This window comes from Schistocerca piceifrons, chromosome 4 (assembly GCF_021461385.2).
Source record: "Schistocerca piceifrons isolate TAMUIC-IGC-003096 chromosome 4, iqSchPice1.1, whole genome shotgun sequence".
Lineage (NCBI taxonomy): Eukaryota > Metazoa > Arthropoda > Insecta > Orthoptera > Acrididae > Schistocerca > Schistocerca piceifrons.
Window position 1 is genome coordinate 740,587,250 of NC_060141.1, and position 16,454 is coordinate 740,603,703.

Genomic DNA, 16,454 nt, shown 5'->3' on the forward strand with positions numbered 1-16,454 from the left:
GATGTGTTCTTCCAACAGAACAATACTCGCCCACTCACTGAAATTGAACATTGTCTGTGAGACGTGCAGCATCTTTCCTGGCCAGCATGACCTCCGGACGTGTCTCCAATTGACAAGATTTGGATATAATGGGAAGAGTAATGACTCTTGCTACTCGTCAACCAACAGCTCTCACGATTTGAATAGGTCGAGCATGCTTGGCGCAACATATCCGAGGACAGTACGCGCCATCTGCACGATAGACTGAATGCCAGAGTCAGCGCCTGCACTGTCGCCAGTTGCGGCTACATCACGTACTGGTATGGGTGTTTCAGCATGTGTCGATACCTGGTACCTCAGAACTGCTTATGATATTGATCTGTAAGTGTAGTCATGCACTCCAAATACACTGTTGTGACAATAATCTTGAGCGACTTGCAAACCTCTAAGAGGTTTCTTTCCCCTGGCAGTGTATAACACCGAATATCCAGCCGAATGCTCTACTACTGGCGATTTTTGAGGATAAGTTGAAAGCTTATTTGTCCGTCGGTGACATAGAAGACCGCAAACCTTCTTTCTTTCCCGTCTGGGCAAGCTGTGCAGGGACTAGAGTACATGTAAAGCTTACTGGGACATGGTAAATTAAGTCCACAATTCGATTTTAATAGTGCCATTTTAATTTGATATCCCCCACAACTGACGAAATTTACATAAAAATGTGAATTTCCTTGTCCACCAACACAATCCTGAGAATGGCACATTAACAATTTGCAATTACGCGCCCTTATTACCGGCACCTACGTTGATAAATACTCGGCACCTCGCAAGGGTAACTACCAGATCAAGAATAGTAGCTAAGTTGTTGGAAGTGGCTAAGCGTTGGTGAAAATCTCCCTTCTGAGCACGCAAAGAGCTCTAACCACACAACTCTGCATGGAACACGCGTTGGTGCAGTGCTGCGATACATACCGTATATCTCCTTTCGAAGACGATGGCCAAGACGCCAAGTGCGTACCGCTCGATGGCTGAAGTCGAAACCACTCTCGTCACAATCCTCCCGTCTACCACGCGTACGAAAACGCGGCGGAAGAATACTCAGTTGCGGCCAATGTCGAACGCTTTATCATCGCCGAAATCCCTGCAACGGCATTTCTGAGGTCTACCCAATGATAGATTAGGTCATAACGCACCTACGCAAACGCCACATGTTGCCCAGCACAGGTGACTCCCGATGCCGGGCTACCCCCAAAAGCGCCGTATTGTCCCGCATTTCCAGTGACCGCTACCTGCCGCCCACGGCGGTCCGGCGAGCTGCAGACTTTATATTCCACAATTCTCAGCTGCCGACACTTTTCACCAACGCTTTAAGTTAGTGGCTCAGTCATGCAGACTTGCAGGGAATACTGCTCGAGAGTGCCTCATATTTATCGTAATTCAATAGAGTCATTATCTGATGCCCTTGCCAGTCCCTTTATTATTAATATCAATGTTGAAACTTCCTGGCAGATTAAAACTGTGTGCCGGACCGAGACTCGAACTCGGGACCTTTGCCTTTCGCGGGCAAGTGCTCTACCGACTGAGCTACCCAAGCACGACTCACGCCCCGTCCTCACAGCTTCAATTCCGCCAGTACCTCGTCTCCTACCTTCCAAACTTTACAGAAGCTCTCCTGCGAACCTTGCAGAACTAGCACTCCTGAAAGAAAGGATATTGCGGAGACATGGCTTAGCCATAGCTTGGGGGGTTGTTTCTAGAATGAGATTTTCACTCTACAGCGGAGTGTGCGCTGATATGAATCTTCCTGGCGGGCAAAGGTCCCGAGTTCGAGTCTCGGTCCGGCACACAGTTTTAATCTGCCAGGAAGTTTCATATCAGCACACAATCCGCTGTAGTGTGAAAATTTCATTCTAATACCAATGTTGGTAAGCTAACGTGTAAGTGCCCATGTCCTGGCACCTTACAAAGTAAGCGGAAATACGTCTCGTATTTCACACGGTGCTGCTCATCAGTACACACGGCAGTACACCCAGCCACCTGTTATTTTGTATAGTTGTCGAATTTTTGTTCTAGTCTACAAGACCGAAACAATTTCATGCCTCCTTATGAGCCGGCTAATCTTACCAGTTGCCAAAAGACGCTCCTGGAGGCTGGAGATAATTTCGTCAATATACGTCGCCATGAAAGCATATGTACGTATCCTTAACATCGGTTTGTTGCAGGATTCTCGAACATATTCTCAGTTCGAATATAATGAATTTCCTTGAGACAGAGAAGTTTCTGTCCATGCATCAGCACGGCTTTAGAAAGCATCGCTCCTGCGAAACGCATCTCGCCCTTTTTTCACATGATATCTTGCGAACCACGGATGAAGGGTGTCAGACGGATGCCATATTCCTGGACTTCCGGAAAGCGTTTGACTCGGTGCCCCACTGCAGACTCCCAACTAAGGTACGAGCATATGGGATTGGTTCCCAAATATTGAGTGACTCGAAGACGTCTTAAGTAATAGAAACCAGCACATGATGACTAACTGAAAACCTCAGCTGCCGACAGGTGTTGTTGATATACTTCGATGTGGACAGCTGAAAATGCATGCCCCGACCGGGACTCGAACCCGGGATCTTCTGCTTACATGGCAGACGCTCTATCCATCTGAGCCACCGAGGACACAGATGAATAACGCAAATGCAGGGACTTATCACTTGCACGCTTCCCTTGGGACTCACATTCCCAACTGTCCAGAATTCTACATATGTATTGTACCTTATAGACATTTGCCCACCCACTCATTACTCGCGCACGCTTTGGCGAATCCCGTAAGAGTTTGGGCAACCTGTGCGCATTCGCACAGACGAAGGTCAATGGCTGGGTAGCCTTTGACTATATATATGAAGACAGTAACTTGTTCTCGAAAGAACAGTTACTGTTGATGACCGTGCAGCTTTTCCCTGGAGTAAACACATCGACGTATATCAACAACATCTGTCGGCAGCTGAGGTTTTCAGTTAGTCATCATTTACTCCAGGGAAAAGCTGCGCGGTCATCAACAGTAACTGTTCTTTCGAGAACAAGTTACTGTCTTCATATATATAGTTAAAGTCTACCAAGTTACTGTCTTCGTATATATAGAAACCAGTACGTTGTCCTCCATGGTGAGTGTTCATTGAAGGTGAGGGTGTCATCTGGAGTGCCCCAGGGAAGTATGGTAGGTCCGCTGTTGTTTTCTACCTACATAAATGATCTTTTGGTTAGTGTGGATAGCAATGTGCGGCTGTTTGCTGATGATGCTGTAGTGTACGGGAAGGTGTCGTCGTTGAGTGGCTGTAGGAGGATACAAGATGACTTGGACAGGATTTGTGATTCGCGTAAATTATGGCAGATAACTCTAAATATAGATAAATGTAAATTAATGCAGATGAATACGAAAAAATATCCCGTAGTTTTTGAATACTCCATTAGTAGTGTAGCGCTTGACACAGTCACGTGGATTAAATATTTGGGCGTAACATTGCAGAGCGATATGAAGTGGGACAAGCATGTAATGGCAGTTGTGGGGAAGGCGGATAGTCGTCTTCGGTTCATTGGTAGAATTTTGGGAAGATGTGGTTCATCTGTAAAGGAGACCCCTTATAAAACACTAACACGATCGATTCTTGAATACTGTTCGAGCGTTTGGGAACCCTATCAGGTCGGATTGAGGGAGGACATAGAAGCAATTCAGAGGGGGGATTCCAAGATTTGTTACTGGTAGGTTTGATAATCAGGCGAGTATTAGGGAAATGCTTCAGGAACTCGGGTGGGAGACTCTAGAGGAAAGGAGGCGTTCTTTTCGTGAATCTCTACTGAGGAAATTTAGGGAACCCGTATTTGAGGCTGACTGCTGTACAATTTTACTGCTGCCAACTTATATTTAGCGGAAAGACGATAAGAGAGATTAGGGCTCGTACAGAGGCATATAGGCAGTCATTTTTCTCTCGTTCTGTTTGGGAGTGGAACAGGGAGAGAAGATGCTAGTTGTGGTACGAGGTACCCTCCGCCACGCACCGTATGGTGGATTGCGGAGTGTGTATGTAGATGTAGAAACACAGACAGACATCTCACGGTATCCACTCGGCCGGCAGCGGTCGCGGCAGCGTCAGCAGGAGGGAACAGACGGCAGGCAGCTGGCAGCTGGGCCGTCGGCCGGTCCGACCCGCGAGTGGTCGGATTACCGGGCAAGTTGCGCGCGGGCGGATGATGCGGTGCGCGGAAACACTTTGCTCTCAGCGCCCACAAAGGCGGCCGGGATTCTTCTTTTGTGCGCGAGCCCGGCCGGTAATGGCTGGCTGCGGGCGCGGGCGCGGGCGAATTATCCACTCAGCCCGCCGGGCCGGGACGGGACGGGACGGGACGGGCGGCTTCCACTGTGGCGCTGCCATCGTCCTGCGCACAGCGTGGCGCCAGACGGATGGCGCAGATTAGCCCTGGGACGCGGCCGCTGGGGCTACCAGCTCTGTCAGCTCGTACCTACCTCACATCACGTACCGTACGTCGTGTAGGGGCTATCTGTTTCTCATTAGTTGGAAGCTGAGATCCTCGCAATTGACTAAAAGGAACCTACACAATCAGTGATGTACTGTAAGGTGGTGCTTGAGCTGTTAGCATATCACTAAGCTGCTACAGATTCGGTCCCCAGTGCTGTACAGGTAAGGGAAGCTCACTGTCAAGACTGCAAATTTGAAACAAAAATGATCGCACAACGTATAATGTCTTACAACGTGAAATTTACGAGTAATGGCCAAATTAAACGCGCACGTATGGGTAGCTGTTGAGTGGTATGAGCAGTCTAATGAGTACAGAATACAGACTAAAGTAATGAGAAGTAGAAGAAATCAGAGTAGCGAGAAAACACCAGAATTGGTTAACACGAAGGAGACGAAGTTAAGCAATTCTGCTACCTTAGAAGGAAGGAAGACATAAAAAGAGGGCATTGCTGGTCAAGAGAAATCTACTGGTGTCAAACATAGGCCTTAATTTGAAGAACATATTTCTCAGAATGCACGTTTGGAGCACAGCATTGCATGCTAATGAAACATGCACTGTCGGAAAACAGGAACAGAAGAGACTCGAAACATTTGAGATTTGGTGCCACAGAAGAGTGTTGAAAATTCGGTGGACAGACAAGGTAAAGACTAAGGAGGTTCTCAGTGGAATCATCGAAGAAACTAACGTATGGAAAGATCTTATAAAAAAAAAAGAGACGGGATGATAAGAAATGTGTTAAAACATCAGGGCAAAAACTCTAGAGGATGTCAGGGAGTGTAATACGTCTATCAAACAACTGAGGACGTAGGTTGCAAGTGCTTCTCTGAGATGAAACGGTTTTCGCGGGAGAGGAATTCGTGGCGGGTAGCATCAAATCACTCAGAAGACTGATGACCAACAACAACTGCCCACCATGAGGCTGAATGCCGCCTTGTGTCATTAATGACACATGATGAGGTAGTGTGCACGCCGATGCATATGTATATCGAGTAGCTGTCCGCCGGGATGACGGCGTATCCTAACGAGGACCATTGACCTGGTGTCACAAGAAATGTAATTCAGCCGATGAGGCAACACTTTTCCACTGATTTACGGCCCAATCTCGAAGATCCTGCGCCCACTGCAGTCGTAATTGGGACTCTACGGGAAGCTTTATTGGCCGTCTGGCGAGGAGCCAACTGTTCTACAATGTGTGCTGAACGGTGTGTTCTGAAAGGCTGATGCACCAGCATTTCAGTCTGTCGTCTGCCACACATTGTCACCTATCATGGTTCACACATCAAACAGTGCTTCGAACTCCATAATAGAAAAAAACACCGACTTAAGCACCTTTGACAAAGGGTAGATTGTTATAGCCTGGAACCTTAGAAAGAGCATCTAGGCAACTGCGAATCTGCTCGGCTGTTCTGGTACGCCCTGAGCATCAACAAGTAACTCAAAGTGTTGAAACAATGAGTTAGGCTGCAAAGGTGCTGGACGTCACCACGACATCACAAAACACGGAGATCGAAGGGTTGATTGCTCTGTGAAGCTAGTCATGTAGCATGAGCTGCAGTTTGAGAAAACAAGTAGTTATTAGTAACAAAATAAGAGAAATAGAGTCTGAGTAATCAGTAAACTAGCTCACAACCTATTGTCTAATTTTTTATTTCTGTATTTGTTATTTTTCTTTATTTTTTTTCTATTTTTTATGTGTCTAAGGAAGAAAAGTGTTCCCTGGTTCGATTCCCGGCGGGGTCAGGGATTTTCTCTGCCTCGTGATGACTGGGTGTTGTGTGCTGTCCTTAGGTTAGTTAGGTTTAAGTAGTTCTAAGATCTAGGGGACTGATGACCATAGATGTTAAGTCCCATAGTGCTCAGAGCCATTTGAACCATTTGAAGAAAAGTGAACAAACAAGGCTTCGCGCAACAGGGGAACAACCTGATTAAAAACAATATAAAACACATTTGCGAAAAGCACTCAATGTCATCTGAACATCAGCCGCTTCCAACTCGCGGTCTCCAGATACCGTTGAAAGACACAGGGATCACAGCTGTTCCTCCTTTCAAGAAAGTAGTGGACGTAGCGACCCAGGAACCTGATAATCGTATTCATTTTCGTCCGAGGAGAAAGAATACGCAAGGACGAATAAGAAATTCATCCGATAAAGCGGATTCAGGGCCAGGGAAAGAACAGCCAAGTTTCGACGAATCCAGAGCCAAGTATCCCGTCCACAAGAGACCGGCCGGTTAAGTGAGCTATCAGTGTGATGACATCCATCACAATGATCAGCCAGACGAAGGGACGAAGGCCTATGCCAAAAAGGTCAGTCGGTATCAAAAGATGAATGACCCTATTCCACGACGAAGCGATCTCCGTCGGTAATATAGGAAGACTAAGATGAGACCAGACAGTTTCCCAGGATGTTGATGGGGAAGCTATTTCAGGAGATGGAGAGGCGATATGGTTGACCGCAACGGAATAATAAGTCACCGGTTGAAAGGATATCAGCACCTAAGAAACTGATAATTACAAAATATTCGCGTACATGTCGCGGTTTAGGGAGTATTCGTCCAAAATAAAAAACGGGAGGCCAGACTGACCGGCTGTATGCAAGAAAACAAACGATATGTATTGGAATACGAAGAAAATAAATGAGATTTAATGGAATACGGCTCTTATGTACATGTTAAGACATTTCGTCGCAGAAATAAGATGGAACCCATCCCCCACCCCCTTTAGCACAGGGAAGATCTAATGCTCCGAGTTTGTGGCGCCTAGACACCATTTCAAACTGTAGTCGAAACATGTATCATCGCTACAAGAATCGAAAGGATAGCTGTTAGAGTCTGTGGGCCATCATCGCGGGAAGCGGGAATAATTGTGCAGTGTAATACACTTTATTGAAAATATAGATTTCTATGTCCCATAATTGGTGTACGAGACTAAAAGAAGGGCGTTTGTGTTCAAGAGTGGCTCTCTGAAGACGAGTCGAAACCTCTCACCAGTTACGTGCCACCATTTTGGTACGGTTGCGATCTACTATGAACCCCAAACACTTGTGGCGATCGACAGCCGTCGTCCGAGGAATTATATCTTGGTTAAAACCACGCAACGGCAGGGACGTGCATTTGCGATCATTAATGTGGACACCAGCAAGGTGAAGAAAAAAATGTAATCTATTCTTGAGCCCGAAAATGACGTCAGGATTTCGTTCTAAAGCCATGACGCCAGCCGGCCGCGGTGGTCTAGCGGTTCTAGGCGCTCAGTCCTGAACCGCGCGACTGCTACGGTCGCAGGTTCGAATCCTGCCTAGGTCATGGATGTGTGTGATGTCCTTAGGTTAGTTAGATTTAAGTAGTTCTAAGATCTAGGGGACTGGTGACCACAGCAGTTGAGTCCCATAGTGCTCAGAGCCATTTGAACCATGACGCCATCAGCGTCGCCGCTGACCGAGAATGGTTCTCGTAGTATTGGTCAGCCGTATAGTTGCATGGCAGTAACCCCAGCAAGGATTCAAAGAACGAAACAAAGAGTGTCACGGACAAGGGCCTTCCTTGGGATAGACACTAGCCGACTGGAATTCGGGGGATAAGGTTACGTTCACAATCACTGAGGCTTGGATACCAGTGAAAAGGCTGGATGGGACCTGGCATGTGTCGTGAGTGAGACACTAATCGGTTAATTCACTCACTAAAAAAGTAACTGACACGGTCACGGACGATATGAGTAATACGAACCCGATGATGTTTGGTTTGTGGGGTGCTCAACTGCACGGTTATTTGCGCCCGTACAAGTTTTACATAGTCCAGTCGAACCACTGTCACGAATGATGATGATGACATTATGCCAACACAAACACCCTGTTCCATGGCAGAGAAAATCCCCAAACCGTCCGAGAATCGAACCCGGGACCCTGTGATCCACAGGCAGCAACGCTAGCCACTAGTCCACGAGCTGCGAACTAATGCGAACCCGATAGCCACGTACCAACAATTGAGAGGGAATATTTTCATTAACCACCATTTCTGCTACTACAGACGCAAAAGCGGTGCTGAGCAGACCAGCATTCCCTTCGAAGATGTCCATCACCATGATTGAGCAGACTGAACCTCAGAAAACTGTCCCCTATCTCGGGGGAAGGAAATATTTTCATTAAACACCATTTCTGCTACTACAGACGCAAAAGCGGTGCTGAGCAGACCAGCATTCCCTTCGACGATGTTCATCACCATGATTGAGCAGACTGAACCTCAGAAAACTGTCCCCTATCTCGGGCGCAAGATTAAAAACCCGAACATTTGTATAGACTTCTTCTGCATTCTCCTAAAGAACCATACTAACAGAACAGTCACGGCGAGCGAAAGCGACCTGTGTGCCGTGACGTAATAATATCCTGTCAACATGAAGCCGGTCAAGAGACATCCCAGAAAACACATACATTTCCGAATCAAAGTATCTGTAGTAACCTCGATCTTCTCCCCCAACAAGTCATGTATCTGTAAAAAAATAGCTCTGAGTACTACGGGGCTGAACATCTGAGGTCATCAGTCCCCTAGACTTAGAACAACTTAAGCCTAACTAACCTAACGTCACTAACATCACACACATCCATGCTCGAGGCAGGATTCGAACCCGCGACCGTACCAGCCGCATAGTTTCGGATTGTAGCGCCTAGAACCACTCGGTCACAGTATCTCTAAAGAGACGGGTTGTATCGAACCTGAAGCTGACAGCACCTGTGGGTGGAATAGACGGGGGAAGCATGTTGGATATCACGGCAAGAGACAACGCCAAGTCAGGAAGGGCTGAACAAACATCAGGCACCAGAAGACGAACATCAGCGCGACGCCCACGAAGATCCACACGACACAGAACGGAAACAAATACGATACGCGGCGCTACCGGTAAGAGACAGAATTAGGACAACATACTACACAAGCTCGCGAAGCGGGAACATTATAGAGCTACCCAAGCACGACTCAAGACCCATCTTCAGCTGGTTCCTCATCTCCTTCCTTCCAAACCACTTTTTCTAGAGTCTCCTTTCCTAATTTTATACCCTCAACACTGGCTGATTTAATTCCATTACGTTCCACTACTATTGTTTTAGTTTTGATAATCTTCATCTTATACCCTCTTTTCAAGGCGCTATCTAATCTACTCAACAGCTGGTACAATTCCATTTTTCGTCTCAGACTGAGTTATAATCTCATTTGCAAATGTCAGAATTATTATTTCCTCTCCCTGAATTTTATTTCCTCTCCAAATTGTGCAATGGACAGGGTGTCCATAACTGAAGTCCCAGTTGCAAAACGCTGTATAAAGATTATCGCTGCTCAGAATGACGACAACGGCATATTATTCACTCAGCGTGATACGCCTTGGAAGAAATGAAATTAACGATAATTTGGATTTTGCAGGGTTTTGAAACGGGAGCTTCAATTATGGGCACCCTGTGCTTAATGAACGGAATCGCCGATTGACCACAACAATGTCTCACTCCTTTCTTAACTATGGTTTCCCTTTCACGTCCTTTAACTCTTATAAATGCAGTCTGGTTCCTGCACAAGTTGTACATAAACTTCCGCTTTCACAGTGACTGAACACGTAAAGTACTTGTTAATGCAGTAGTTGTCAGTGCTGCGTACTTTCTCTTTACATTCCTGCAACGTTAGGAGCTTGGGAATTTGTTACCTTCCATCTGGACAATGGCAGTGCACACCTCTCATGCTTCACCCAGTTTGCTCCCGACGATGTTCCTCCACTTCAATGGACAAAATGGTCAACAAATATGCCCATTCACTCACGTGTTGTAGTACTCCCTCTTGATGACACCAATAGACTTCTCAGTAGGATTTCTTAAACAAACAAGCTTGAAAGGCCTCATTGCTTTGGTGACCGTCTTTAGCTCCTTTACTCAACAAAGAACCGAACCTCCTGTGAGAAGGATTTATTACATTCTAATTTGCTCTTCGAACCACTGATCAACTTAGTGTTATCGTGCAGTGCATCGAACAGTGCGATAAGATCCTCACTAACCTCAGAAGTAGTGGCGGCTAGGTGCGTGAATGCCATCACGAGGACCCAGGTTCGATTTTTCAGCACCATTGGGCACTTTTCCGCTGGAGGGAAATCACAGACCGTCTTAGTTTATTGACTAAGCAAAAAGGCAAAGCAGCAGTTCCATAAACTGACTTTAACTGCCGGGAAACTGTGTTGAATGACATTTTACGCAAAGATGAAGTATCACTCAGTTTATTTGGTGCATTTCATACTATCAAGGGAAATTTCCCGTCGGACCCCGCTCATGTTTAGTAGTAAGATAGCCCAATGGATAGTCCGTCAAAAACGGAACACAGATCAACCATGAAAACAGGAAGAAGGTGTACTGAACTGCAGGAAAAAAAATGGAAACATTGAACGGTCCAAGCCCGAGAAGTATAATATTGAGCAGAGATCAACAGCTGCGGCGTCGTGGTTAAGTGGTCACGGTGTCTGACTATAAAGCGGACGACTTTTTTTTTCTTTTTCTCAACATTATGAACTGTCCGTCCGGTCACTGACATGTTTGTTCTCTTTCTGTAGTCTTGGCACGAGGCATACTCTGCATTGATTAGAGAATATGAATCATGTGGCAAGAACACGTTACCGTCGCGAGTAAACGTGATTAATAGTGAGAGCAGGCAAGATAACACGTAGACGTCTCACGGAAATGAAAACAAGAAATAAACGGGTATGAACTATGTTACAACAAAGAAATTAAAGAATCAAAACTTCCAGAATGGAACGCTACTTAAAAAACTTTAAAAACATGCGTTTGGACAGAGCACAGAGGAACTGTGTGATTCTGAAATTTTTTATTTCGTTTGTTGCAGCTTATGTGACAAGCTATTATGTTTTCATAATTTTATTGTGATTGATCACATTCAAATTCATACGAACACCTAAATCGGGCAAGTAGGCATATCTCACTCACTCACCGGCGGTACAAGTTAGGTGGGTCGATAAGAGATTCCTATCATATGACACACGTACCGACACTAGTGTCGGGGAGGGGGGGGGGGGGTGTATGACACACAAAACGTGTTTTCCGGTGGAGGAGTCGGCTGACTTGTCACCTTGGTCGCCTTGTCATCAAATGTTTGCGGTTCCCATTCGAAAGCCACTTGCTTTCGGCTGCTGGTAGAGTACTTGCACAGAACCAACTGTCATAATAGGCCCTTTCTGTACATCTCGCTGTTGCAAACGGACCTTACACCACGACACAGACACAAATTTGAATACACTGTACAGCAAGAAGCGAAAAAAAAATTCCACTAAGGAGGTATGAGCGCGGCTCGCCTGCTTGATAGTCCAACAAATGGTTCAAATCGCTTTGAGCACTATGGGACTTAACTTCTGAGGTCATTAGTCCACTAGAACTTAGATCTACTTAAACCTAACTAAACTAAGAACAGCACACACATCCATGCCCGAGGAAGGAATCGAACCTGCGACCGTAGGGGTCGCGCGGTTCCAGACTGTAGCGCATAGAACCGCTCGACCACCCCGGGCGGCGATAGTCCAACACCGTGACCCCCTTAACCAAGACGCTGTTGTTTATCTACGTTGCTATATATTGCACGTCTTGTCCCTGGAATGTTTCTATTTTGCTTTTCAAGAAAGTGGCTACATCAGAGGAACTGTGAACTTTTACATAGCGTAATTAAAAGGATTTCTCACGTGGACAACCGGACGCCGTGGCGAAGCGGTTCTAGGCGCTTCAGTCTGGAACCGCGCGACTGCTACGGTCTCAAGTTCGAATCCTGCCTCGGGCATGGATGTGCGAAAATAGACAATGAGGAGGAACAGGAGGAGGAAGCTGAGATGTGACAGTAAATAAGCATAAGGTGTTGGCGATCTAGCCAAGAAATCACCAAATGATGTACATGGATGGGCATCTAAAGTAGTTAACACATAGGATTAGTAATAAGTAGATAAGGAACATTACTTATCTACTAATAGCCATTTGTGTGTGTGTGTGTGTGTGTGTGTGTGTGTGTGTGTGTGTGTGACTGGCGGTCAACGGCTAGAAGAAACCATTCCGAGGTATTCACCGTCAGTCACATCTGTCCTATCTTCTTTTTATATTCTTCTTAAACAACAACAAGATTTTATTTATATTTCAACCTTAACGTATTGTTATTTTGAAAAGTATCATTCTTTGTAAATGTTGTAGATAAAACAAAAGGAAAGAAAACTGTAAAAAGATGAAAAACGAAAACTGTAAGACAGACGTACGACCTGTTTTAATCATCAGGTAACAGGTCTATAATTTGGCAATAAATAAAATAAATAAATCTGTGTGATATCCTTAGGTTAGTTAGTTCTAAGTAGTTCTAAGTTCTAGGCGACTGATGACCTCAGACGTTAAGTCCCACAGGGCTCAGAGCCATTTGAACCATTTTTTTTTTCTTACGGGGACCGCTTATTAGGAACACATTTCTGTTGCACTAACTGTTTACAAATAATGAAAGTTCACCTGTTTTATAGAATTATATTTTTATTACTGTTTACTGTGAAATGAGAAACGGATTCAGAGGGAACATATGTATTTGGCGTGGTGCAACATAATTTTAAAGAAACAGATATTTCCCTGCAGTATACGAGTGTTGTTTGAATTACTGCAGATGGTGCTCCATCAAGGGTAAGACAATACCTTGGGCTAATTTGATATTTAAAAAAAAGCAGTACCAAACATAATTGCCGTACATTGTATCATTAACAGATAAAAATTTGGTAACAAGAGCCCTTGGCGATCGCCTTCACAGTTCTTTACACTATGTAATTGCTGCTGATAATAAGTTCAGAAGCAATACACTCCATGACAGATTGTTTCAAAAGCTCTGTGGTGAAAACTGACTAAGATTTTCAATCGTGTGCTCCTGCCCACAGAGGTTCGTTGGCCGTCAAAGGGATCATGTCTAAATAGATCTTATTACTTCTTTGATACATACAGCTGCAACATTTTTTTCTTCTGGCAGGCAACATTTAATTCGGCTGCAGGTTGCTAAGGTGCATTGGCTGGTGATTCAGGGCCATCTCATCCGCGCAGCGGATTATGTTGAATTGGGTGAGGCTTCATTTGTTAACCTGCAACAGTGCGTCTTGTTGTGTGGGAGACCCGATTTTGTCGTATTCTACTTTGACGAGATCAGAAGTATCTCTGTAGAACATTCCTTTAAGTTTTTGATTGTCCATCCTATTGCATGGACGAGGGACTTCAGCTGATGACTTATACGGGAAAAAGTACCACCACACCTGTATCTGCAGAGTGTCTTTATTCTCTCACACTAGTTTCGGCGGCACATTACCGTTTCGGGCCCCACCACAGACAAATGAGTATTATACTTCCGTGGCGCATATATTATGCAGTCCTTGTTACTATTAGACTTGGCCTAGCTTTCTTCAGATGTCTCCGTGCCTCCACGTCTCCGAAACTACTCGTGCGAGACAATAAAGACATTCTGAAGATACAGCTGTGGTGGTACTTATTCACATATATTCTTCTAAGTGCTAAAATCAATTTTTATTCTGGTTTGTTTCTATTAAGCTACGAGCGAACTAGGCACTGATGTTACACAAACTGATGATATTGGTGTCTTGGAATTATTAAGTCCAACGTACTGCAAAAGCACAGCTTAACTAGTAATTCCTCTTTCCACGCATTTCATATTTTACTTCCGACCGAGTAGTCGTATTCCTTATGTATTTAAGTGTGTGGCAAGTGTGTAACTTTCCTTCCTGTATTTTGTAGTCAAGTCGCTCATTGACGATAGAGGTATTCGTAATTGTAAGGCACACACATGATATGTGCCGAGCTGAGCTTATATAGTGTGTCGAGTCGGTGCCATTGATACAGGGGAATTACTATTCCTTTTAAAACTTGTCTGTCTATTAATTTGTTACGAACCAATTATTTAAAACTGGGACTGAAGTGTGTTTTTTATTCTTATGTTGGTCTTAAAACTACTTTCCTAATTTCAGTTGGTTATTTCAAGCTGTTACCATAATGGTCAAGATACTTACAATAATTTTGTTATTTAATTACAATTGGTGGTTGGTTGTCAGTGTTTTGTTTAATCTGTACTAAAGTAATTTGAATATTTATAATATTTATATCCTTCTGGGGCTTCTGCGAAACTATACGTTTTTACGGACATTGTATAATTATAACTGCAAGTGTACTGCTAAATTTCTGTGCTTTTATTATAAGTAAACGGTACGTAATTTTGGTACCTTATTGCTGATTTTATAAAAAATTTCCACCACTTAAATATAGAGCACCAGACAGTATATTATAGGATAATATAAAACAAGCTACCCAAATTTAACACCTAACATTGAAAGAACTGCTAATGGACATTCTGCAAGAGATATAAATCTGTGTACATACACACAAATGCCAACAAAAAGCACTAAACCAGAAAATCAACCCGTAACAGTATGTAGAACACGTTATTAAAACTATCCATCAGGATTACGGATAGATACACAAAAACAATTAATACGAGACAACCGCAGATTACGTTACAGCTAAATTCACAACAAAATATACATTCGTACAAACAATATTGACACCATACAGCAACGCAAGCAGACAGGAGTACGCAACAACGAAAATATAGTAGACAAAAAAACTAGATAGAATTGTTGAATTCCATAAAAGAATAAAGACGAATACATAAGGCTAAACGCTGCCTTTGCCGAAATACGGCTACGAAAACAGATTACAATGTCAGTATGCATAATGAAGTAACAAGTAATATAAGCAATGACTAAGAAAACAGGCCTACCAAAATTTGAAAATATTGCGAAGAGTTGAAAAATACATCCGATTTGGATATAACACAGAAAAACACCAAGTATGATAGTTGCAAGTCCATTTCCCACGTAACAGCAATGATAAACAGAACTCCCTGTAACCATACAATATGGATGGACTATCTGTCAAATAAGCTGTCACGAAAATACCGATAAATATGTAATCTGACAACTCCATATCGTTTTAAGCAGTTACGTTGATAACCAACAAATAGTATTCCAATAATAACAAACGAACGTAATTAACCAGCAAATAGATAGTGACAGAATCACCTATATCGTACGGATGTCAAAACCGTCAGACGTATGTAAAATTGTATAATAATGAAATTCATTTAATAATTACCTACGAAACTAGAAATAATGTCCAAATTACGTACCATTTACTTTCAGATGAAATGACTGTAAAAATAAAATCAGTCAAACATAGCAGTGTATTTGGAATTATAATTAAATAATGTCCTTAACTGCAATATGTCTTTAAATGATTGAGCCAATTTTCTTTCTTGGAGACGTCTGAAAAATATAAACAATTACTCTATTAAAATGTAAACTGATGGATCCCACTACCTGCCGCTCCCTTGCTCAATGCGGTTGTTACCACGGTAACCATATCACTAACTCCTCAAATTTGTCAATATTTCTGTGCTACTCTCCCATGAATGAACCATAGCTGCGACTACACATACCCCCTTCTATCTGTCGAACACACTTCACAAATATTGTAAGACGAAACGTACATGTAATTTGTAAGTAGTCTCCTTTATAAGCAGACAGTATTTTCAGAGTACCCGCCAACCCAACAAAATCTGCGAACCGCTTTCTCCACGACTGCACTTACGCGAACATTTCTCTATAAATTTCTACAAATCATGGCACCCATGTATTTGTATGAATTTACTGATTATAACTGCCAATCATACTTCATTAATAAGATACTACATTTTTCACCTTGTTGCAGAATTTGGAACATGTTTTATGTTCAGGAAATATGCTGGTTTTGGAGAACGAAAATCTACTCTATAAAAATCAACTTGGGTTCAGCAAAGAGAGATTTTGTGAAACTTAGCTCGCTCTGTTGTTCCAGGAGATCCATATCGGCGAA

At 43.7% G+C, this 16,454-nt stretch overlaps 1 non-coding gene across 1 annotated transcript; it reads right to left on the reverse strand.

Annotated features, from left to right (window-relative positions):
* Nucleotides 1-2,572: 2,572 nt before the first annotated feature.
* Nucleotides 2,573-2,646, reverse strand: Trnat-ugu. The gene has a single exon. It is a non-coding gene; the product is annotated as a tRNA-Thr (tRNA).
* Nucleotides 2,647-16,454: the final 13,808 nt, after the last annotated feature.